The 10,015-nt window shown below is 36.0% G+C and overlaps 1 pseudogene; it reads right to left on the bottom strand.

Annotated features, from left to right (window-relative positions):
• Positions 1–5,262: 5,262 nt before the first annotated feature.
• LOC101593265 lies at positions 5,263–6,963 on the bottom strand (annotated as a pseudogene).
• Positions 6,964–10,015: the final 3,052 nt, after the last annotated feature.

The following is a 10,015-nucleotide window of genomic DNA, read 5'->3' as shown; positions in this document are numbered from 1 at the left end:
GAACAAATATGCTCTCAGTAGTAGTGACAGTTCATTTCTGCTTTTCCTAACCATCAACATCTTAGGGGAGAAAATGGCAGGACAAGTTCCTTAAAGGTATAAAATTAGTTTTTAAACAATGATATTTCTTGATGGAAAACTATTTTTCAAATCAATAGCTCAACTTTGTTTCCAATTGCATTTTATCAGTATTTTATAGTAAAGATTAAAGTAACATATTTTCACTTGTTTTTAATCATCTTTTAATATGTATTACAATTCTTTAAAATCATTTTTCATATGATCAAAACTTTTGGAAATCAACAATTTATAATCTATCACAATTAAGAAAGGGTCTGAATTTTTAGGTGCTGCAGCAACAAAAGTAAAAGAGTTGTCCTTTAGCTTTTACTAAGTATTTTCTTCCAAGGTTCTATGTGTGTGTGTGTGTGTGTGTGTGTGTGTGTGTGTGCGTGTGCATGCATGTGCGTGCATATGCGTGCATGTGTGTATGTGACAGAGAATGAGAGGGAGGGAGAGAGAGCATAGTATTGGATGATACAAAACTTACTACAATGGAGTAAAACTTGATTTATTCATCAGATACTAGAAATTCAGCAAAATTACTTCACATATCTGAATCTAGATAATTTTTAAAAATGTACTTTAATATTGTGTTTGTTGATCATTTGTGGATGTTAAGAAAGACATAGTCTTTTTCAGTGAAAAAATATAATTATGTTCAGTGGAACACCAATGAGTTGTTAATGGGGGAGCATTTAATTCCTCCACTTTTCATGGTATTAGTCATTTATCCTCAAATAACCTCTTATAAATCTAAACTCTAATTAAAATAGATTAATAATTCTAAATTCTAAAGTCTTTTTAAAAAGATTTGAATTTCTTTCTTTTTTTGTAATAAATTTAGGACAGGGTGTATAGGGTATACAGTGTCTCACTACATAGATCGGACTCCTAGTGATACTCCTGTTTTCAGCCTCCCATGAGCTGGGATTACAGGCACGCACCACCACACCCAGTCTCAATCGCCTGTCTCAGCATGCCCCAGGGGCAGGGCTGGCACAGCATGCTGGGGATTGAACCCCGGCTGCTGTACTCTGCCTAAGCAGGCACTTTAGTCCACTGAACTATCTGGCCAACCCTAGGATTTGAATTTCTATACTGATTATATCCCATCAAATTTGATTTTGTTTCTGTGGGAAAAGATTGTCTATTTTACTCAGATAAATATAGTTTATGAAAAGAAATACTGTGGTACTTTTTGAGAGTTTTGTTTTCCTTATTTTTATAATTTACATATTTGTTTTTAAACAACAGTAGAAATATTAAGTGGCCTAATTGTTTATTTTGTTTTTAGCATAATGAACTTTCAAATTCAGTTCATCAAATTTTTTATAATCAAATATGATTGTTAATGTACTAAATTTACGCATGTAAGAAAATATATAACATTGATGTTTTAGTAGTAGTACATAGATCCAGTTGTTTGGTTTGTTTTCTGATACTGAATCAAAATACCTGAAATTTAAAATTTAAGAGAGAAAAAGTTTATTTTCACTCTTAGTTTTCAGAGGTTTCACTCCATAGTCAATTGGCTTCAAGGCAAAACGTGGCAGATAGGCATGGTAAAAGAATTCTGCTTGACTCATTTTGTTCAGGAAACAGAATGGATTGAAAAGGATCCAGAATGTAAAGGCCAGGGATCAAATACAGGTCCCAAGATCATACCCCCTGTTATCCACTTCTGTAGCCAGGCTCCAACTCCTAATGTCCCATTCAGGTATGAATTATCATTGCCATGAGTGTTGTCTAGTCCAATCACTGCTGTAGGAGTCTCTTAGTCCTATCAAGCTGGCAATCACAGCTACCTGGCATACCAGTAAGAATGAGAATTCTGTTGCCTAAAAAAATCCAAATCAGCATAACTAACTTGACAATTTTGAACAGGAAGCTATTTAAGCACTTTCCATACAAGCACATTATGATATTTCAAAAATACTTAGCACTAAAAATTGTGAAGAAAGGAACTTTATGAAGCTTGTTCAGCTCTTGAATTAGGGTATAGAATTAAGTGTTATTTATTAGTTGAAACTTTGATGAATTGTACCATTTACTTAAATGTGTATTATATGTCTTTTATGTACCAAGCATTAGAAGAAGTACAGGCAATACATTGGCAAGGCCATCAGTTTTCCATTAGTAATCTTACAGAATTGAAACACATTGTAAGTAAAGAATGAATAATCTGTAAGTAAAAAAAAGAAAACCCAAGACAAAGTAAACAGAAAGCAAAATTCATTGAGGGTTTAGCATCATTAAATACAAGAATTTGCTTTCCATTTCTTTTAAGTAAGACAATATTTTCAAAATATTTAAGTATTATCTTAAAATATTTTCAAAATTTGTTTGTATTTTTGTAGGGAAGGGTCTACAGGGTGTTCAGAGTCTTACTACTAGATCGGACTCATAGTAATCCACCTGTTTATAGGCTCCCAAGAGCTGGGATTATAGGTGCGCACCACCATGCCCAGTCTCAATTGCCATCTCAGAACGCCCCAGGGGGAGGACTGGCACAACTGGGCCCAGGGATTGAATCCCCAGCCCCTGTGCCTACTTGGAGATGCTTTAATCCAATGAACTATCTGGCCAGCCCTCAAAATATTAATAAAGTATATTATTTAGAGATATAAAAAAATCCACATTTTTCTGTAGTTCTGTCTAGAGAGTAATGATGCAGTTCATCATTCTTCGTAAACTAAACCCAAATTTGATAATTTTTTTTTCAATTTCCTGACTATTCTATATAGTAGAAATAATTTGTTTCAAAATATGCATATAACATGATGTCTAATATGTATAAATAAGCTATTATTGTATTTCCCTCAAAGAATTCAATTTGAAAATCGTTTTTTAAATTCTATATTGCTTCTAATTTTTTATTTTTAATTGTCTTTAAGATAAAAATACACATAAAAAGGAAATGTGTTCTTAATTTTAATTCTTTGTTGTTAAGAATAAAATTCAAAATATATTAAATTGAAATGACTTCCAGATACATAAATATGAAATTGAGAACTTAGATCTTGTTGGATTAAATAAGAAGTTGAGAAATTTCTTCTATAGAGAACTAGATAATAAATATTTTAGAATTTGTAGCCAGTATGTTCTCTACCCCAACTGCATCTTGCTAGAGAAGTGAGAAATTGGCTATCGAATTGCACAAAAATGAAGAGGCTTTGATGTGTTCTAATAAAAGTTTATTTACATAAACAGGATATCAGTTGGATTTGACTAATGGGTTAAAGTTCATCAACTCATGCCTAAAGTATAGATTGAAAGAAAGGTACTGAAATTAATTGTAAATGTTAGTACACATTTGAACGTAAGTCATTGCTTACAGGACTGAGATCTCTTATCCACTGAGAGGTTGCAAGCTGCTTGTTCCTAAACTCTATTTTAAAGAAATACATTGCATTTCTATCTTCTTTGTTAAATCTGATTGTCTAGTCTTTATTGGCAAATCTGATTATTGAGGCAAGAGGATTTCTAGGAGTTCAAGGTCAGCCTGAACTGCATAGTGAGACTCTATCTAAAAAAAAGAAAAAATAAAAATAAAGAGAAAGAAAGAAAAAAAAAATCTGAGTGAAGGTTCTCCTTTTGGAATGTTTCCTGTCTTGTGAGGCTTTTCTACTTATAAACTGTTACTTGGTTGTAAACTAATAGTATCAATGGTCTCAGTTTCTTTTAGAGGAAAGTGGGCTCATTAAAATATATGCAAACAATCCACATAGGATCTTATCACATTAATCTTTAGAAATTCCATTAGTCACAGAAAATTACATATGTACTGAAACAAACGACTCAAAATTTAAGTATTCCCATGTAAGGATCTATTTCTCAAAAGTATTCAAGTCTTTTTGGTTCAGATGACAGTGGATTTACATTGGAAGCTCACTGTTCACGGATTAAGGGAAACCTAGTACTCAGGGGAAAAAGAAACAACGTTTGGAGAATGAGTATGATGTTCTGTGCTGTAGCTACCCATGATTTTTCCAGAGAGCTGATGTTTGTGTGCATTTGTATCTGTATTTGATGCATGCTGTGTCCAAGATCGCCTCCTTATCCTCAAGGAGATATTCAAGGCAAGTGCCTATAAACCCCAGAGTACAACTATAATTCAAAAACTCTGGGAACCCACCAAGATGTTAGTAATAGGAATAGGAAAACAGCTTAGATTTCAAGGCTATAACTGCGAATTTCAGTATCACAAATACTTTCAAGGGCAATAATGAAGTAAAGAAAGTATAGATGAAATTATGTTTAACTTTAGTGATTTTAAAGATATATATTTAGGTTAATTGCTAAAATTCTATATGTTGGAAAGAAGTCTTCTATAGTAGATCAAATGAAAAGTTCTTATAATGAATGTAATGGTTTTGTAAGTATGTATTTGATTAACAGGTCAGTACTTAGTTACACACATATACACTGCCCAGGTATATCCCATACTGCTTCTTTCTGATGTTTTTATAATCAAAACTTCTTTGAAATATCAGACTTGTATTTATTAGCATCATATTGTTGCCCTAGTTTGAGAGTCAGAGTAAATAAAATCCAAAAGGTGTGATAGATATTGTGAAAAAGAAAGAAAATGCTCAAAAGGAAATGAAAATTTGGGTGGAGTAAAGGAGAAAAGAAGGAAGGGAATATATATTCCCTTATATATGATAGCCAAGATAATTGCACTACTGAAAGAAACAGTTGGCATGCATATTTTTTGATCAGTTTTGCATGCCTATATTTGGTAACCTGAGCAATTACTTTGACAATAGCAATATGCAATATAATTACCATTGTTAATTTCCTATCATCTTGTTTTGAATTCTTAATCTTTTTTTTTTTCTCTTTAAAATAAAAGATTTATGGGCCAGCCAGATATCTCGGTGGACTAAAGCACCTGCTTAAGCAAAGCACAGTGACTGGGGTTCGATCCCCATTGTATCTTGCTGGCCCTGCCCCCAGGGGCATGCTGAGATGTCAATTGAAACTGGGCGTGGTGGTGTGCCCCTGTAATCCCAGTGCTTGGGAGGCTGAAAACAGGAGGATCACAACGAGTCCTATCTACATAGTGAGATCCTGTAGACCCTGAACTAAATACTTAAAAAAAAGAATTCTTTCTCATATTTTTCTTTTCTCTCTTTTTTTTTTTAAGTCTTAAGTTTTATTTAAATAACCTCCAGTGAGAACAGAACAGACCAATTATTACCACTTCTTCATAATACCAATGAGCCAAGCCAGGGAGGGCAAGCACACCTGCAGCCAGCTGCCAGCCAGTGTGACAGGTGGGATCTCAAGAAAGGCGGCCCGGCCCTGGCCCACTGCTGGAGGAGTATCCACGGTGGAGCGAGGGTTCTTGATGGTCTCATCAACGTATACGATCAGGCATGCAGCCTCAGAGGCTGCTGTGAGGGCACTGATCCGCACCATAGCTGGCTCCCACACAAAAGCCTTGAAGTTGTCAGTAATGACCTCAATGTTGATATCCACCCCATACCACATGCCGCCCTGGGCATGCCGAGCCCGTAGTTTGTTCAGGATGTTTGTAGCCAGCATTGTCACATAGTTGGCGTGGGATAATCTCCAAGGCCTTAGCATATGCCCCATCAGAAGCTGCTGTTTTCCTGGGATAGTCCTTGAGTAATCCTGAAGGTACTTAGAGAGCTCCATCTCGATGGCTCCACCTCCAGCCACCACTGAATCATTCTCGATGGCCCTCCTGACAACCATGATGGCGTCATGCAGAGACCGCTCTGTCTCCTCCATGAACTTCTCAGCTCCGCTGTGAAGGATGAAGGTGCAAGTCTTAGCCTTGGGGCAGCCAGTGAAGAAATTGTACCTTTCACCTCCAATCTGGGTCTCTTCAAACAGCTGGCAGCGGCCCAGCCCATCTGCTGATAGAGCATTCACACTGGTCTGGATTGAGTCTCCACCGGCCATCATTGTCCTCTTCAAATACTCCTCAGGCACACGGCCAGCGCAGAGTATGTCCCTATTAGTGAAGTACTGAGTGGCCACATCCCCAATAGGGAGTTTGGACAAAACAACTTTGGCTCCGGAATTATAGATCTTCTCTAACTTGTTATACAGAATGTTCCACTCAGCACCAACAATTACCTGATAATCCTCTACTGTGTGGACTCTGATTTCAACATTGTCCTTTTCAGCTTTCAGCTCAAGTTCAACATTTAACAAGGCAATCATGGGGTTATTGTACTTTTTAGGTTGCATTTCAAATCCAGTGTAAGAGCACGTCTTGAATGCAACAACAGCCACCAGCCGAGACTCCTCTAGGGCTCCACCCTGTACCTTCTTGGTTCCAATCATTTGAAGCTGCAGCAAATCATCGAGCATCATCACAGCATCAACCACCGTCTTAGCAAAGAAGGCTTTCTGCTGGGAGATGAGCTGGGAGCTCAGAGCTGTCATGGCACACTTCTCCAGCAGCTTCCTCTGCTCCACTTTATCTTGCTTCTTCACAGTCACAGCGATCTCCTTGATCTTGTTAATTGCCAACTGTGTAGCTGTGCAGAAAGCTCAGATAATGATCTGGGGGTGCAAACCTTCTTCCAAGCAGGGTTTTGCCTGCTTCAGAAACTTGGCAGCCAGCAGGGTCACAGAGGTGGTACCATCACCAACCTCAGCATCTTGAGATTTGGTGATGTCCACTGAAGTCTTTGCTGCAGGATGGACGACATCGAAAAGTTTCAAAATTGTGGCCCCATCATTAGAAATTGTTGCTTTGCCTCGGCCATCTACAATAAGCTTGTCCATGCCACGGGGACCTAGGGAGGTTCTTACAGCCTCGACAATCACCTGGCAGGCATTGATGTTACTCACAAGCTGAGGGTTGCCTTGGGAGCTGTCAGTTCCCTCTTTCAACAGTTTAACTGGTGTGGGCATCATTTTGGCAAATTCTTCAGGGGCTCTCTACTCTGTTCTCCCTTTCTTTTCTCTTAATTACAGTATTTGTGGTACATGATATACTGTTGCCTTTTAATTCAGAGGTGATCAGGAACATTCTTGAGAATCAGATATAAGCAAACAAAACAAATGTCCTCTTTTATTTTCTTAAGGTTACAGTTTGTGGGCTGCTTCCAATAGTCCTGCTTTTAAATATAAAACAAATAAAAACAAATTATACCAAATATGTACAATAAGTGATATTAATAAAAATTTCTAATGCTGAAAAGTGATCTAGGATTTTTTCAGAAATATTACATATTTGTAGGACAACTGGCAGTCAAAGTTTACCATTAAATTCTCTAATTCAAATGATAAAGTGCAAACCCATTTCTTTTGTGTGACTATGTATTTTATCCATTTTCTGGTGCCTATATATTGTCATTGTGCTACGTGGTACTTAACAATGAACTGGGAATTACACAGCTTTTAATAATCTCTGACTCTTTTTCTTAGTATTTTGATGCCATAGGTTATCAGAAAATGGTATTAATGTTTTCTTCAAAATATCATTCATAAACTTTTCTATATTGCTTGTAACTTTTATTTGATAAAATCAAGTAATGCTTATTGGAATTCTGACAAAATTGAGACAGATATAATGTTTTTTTTCAACAAAGTTCACTGAGTTATTTAAAACTCATCCCAAGTTATATCATCAGAAAAAATAGGCCACTAGTTTGGTGTCATAGATACATCAGAGTAGTATAATTTGCTTATTTTCCTGTGCATTATTTGCTGTAAATTCCTTCTTATTATACTTTGCAAACTGCCTAAGGATTTTTGTCTTTACTCTTTACTAACGTATCTTTAATACCTAGTAAAATCTGTCAGATATAAAACTCTTTCTCAAGGGATGAAACCATGCATATTCCCCAGTCTCTGTTTCTAAATTGAAATATGGATCTAACTACAAATATTGTTTGTTTAACTTTACATCAGTTCAGTTATTAATTTATTTATTTATTGCTTGCATTAACAGCATGATCGCATTAACTTTGTCTTTCATGTGTGAGTATGGCAAACAGTTCAGATGAATACAGGTCACTTTCCCCAGTGTGAGAACCTGACCTGTAGTGAAGATTCACACTGAGCAACCCACTATCCTTCCACATACCAGAGTTTATCATTGAACAACTCTTCTATGGCTTAAGCCCCTGATTGCTAGAGCCCTTAAATTTAAAAAGTTTTAATTCTGTTGGAAGCTCTTTCAAATCTTTTTTGGAAGCATTGTCAATATAAGTAAAAGCATAAGACTACTATTGAATTACACTTTCATTTCCCACTTATTTACCTAAAGTCTTTACTAAGAAAAAAATTTCCCTAAAATCCATTTGTCAAGATTGTTTTATTTCTTTTTTTTTTCTTTGTATTTTAGGGAAGGATTTACATTACAGAGTGTTCAGGGTCTCACTACTAGATAACACTTGTAGTGATCCACCTGTTTACAGTTTCCCAAAAGCTAGCATTAGATGCACATGCCACCATGCTCTGTCTCAATTGTCATCTCAGTGCGTCCCAGGGGTGAGGCCAGCATGGCAGATCTGGGGATCGAACCCCTGGCCCCTGCCCCTGCTTGCAGGCTCTTTAATCTGCTGAGCTCTTTGACCAGCCCTAAGATTGTTTTATTTCAAAGTGTAGCACTGTGAATACTTCATGTTTTCTCATTTTCCAGTCATGTAAATGCAAATTATCCTACTTAAATAAATACCATGAGTGGCTTCTTAGGGGATGATATATTCTGCATCAGAGTTCTGTACTGCAGCAAGGAGGAGGACTAAAGTCTTTGTTTTCAGCTGCTTCTTTAACACCATGTGTCCTACTCTATTCCTTTCCTCTGAAGGTTTGCTTCCTTAGGTTATTAGCTAATAGCTGGTTAATCAGCTCTCTGTGGTACAACTCTAGTCACAGCTACTGCCAAACTCCACAGCAATAATCTTTAATCTTGGAATAGGAAGTCTGAAATCAATGTAATTGATTAAGATGATGTTATTACTTCTAAAACCAGGACTGAGTGGATTGGAGTGGACTGGACTGGAATGGAATAGGATGCAACAGAGTAGAAAATATTAGGATATGGTTATACAATAAGGTTAAGTATGACTTCATTAAATAGTCACCTAATTCATTGTTTAATTTCTTAAAAGAGTAAAAATTAGAATTAAAACAGAAAAAGTTAAAAATGATACAGAATTTCACTCACCAAATTAATATGAATTTCACAGTATTTGTTGTAATACATAGTGTTGTCTACCAACCAGTTATTCATATTGCCAGATATATGCATGTGAAATTGGAAGAAGAAAGAAACAAAAGAAATGTATAAGAAGTTAAGAAGAAAAGTACAAACAATTGAAAAAAAGGAGATGAAACCAATCGAAACATTAACTTCTTTTCATAGACCAGCAGAAATGCACAGTGCAGTTGTCCAAACCATCCTGCTTACATACAGAGATAAATCTCTTCCCTTACTCCTTCTTCTATCCTTTTCCTCAACTCAGTAACTCTTTCCTTTTGAATAAGCTCATTTCCTTTTCCCAGCATCTATTATACCCTTCAAATTCCATTTTTCTCTTTGAGGTTCTCACACTAAGGAGACAATACAATGTTTGCACATGCGGGTCTGATTTATTTTGCTTAAGAGTATGTTCACTAGTTGCATCCATTTACCAACAAAAGACTCAAATTTACCCTGTTTTATGGCTGAATAATACTCAATTGTGTAAAAATACCACATTTATTTATCCATTCTTCAATTGATGGATGTCAACATGCACAAAACTACAGTCAAATGGATCAAAGATTTAAATATTAAACTAGAAATGCTAAGTGTTCTAGAGGAAAATGTATGTAGAATTATTAAAGATATAGGGGTAGGAAGAGAGTTCATGAACAGAAAAACCAAACTGCACAGGAAATACTTCAAAGAATCAACCACTGATATCTCATCATTTTGAAAAGTTTTTGTACTTCAAAGAAAATCTCCAACAGAGTA

The sequence above is a fragment of the Octodon degus genome, unplaced genomic scaffold (assembly GCF_000260255.1).
Source record: "Octodon degus isolate 3935 unplaced genomic scaffold, OctDeg1.0 scaffold00157, whole genome shotgun sequence".
In the NCBI taxonomy this organism is placed as follows: domain Eukaryota; kingdom Metazoa; phylum Chordata; class Mammalia; order Rodentia; family Octodontidae; genus Octodon; species Octodon degus.
Note: the sequence above shows the minus strand (reverse complement) of the source record. Positions and strands in the feature narration are given on the sequence as shown.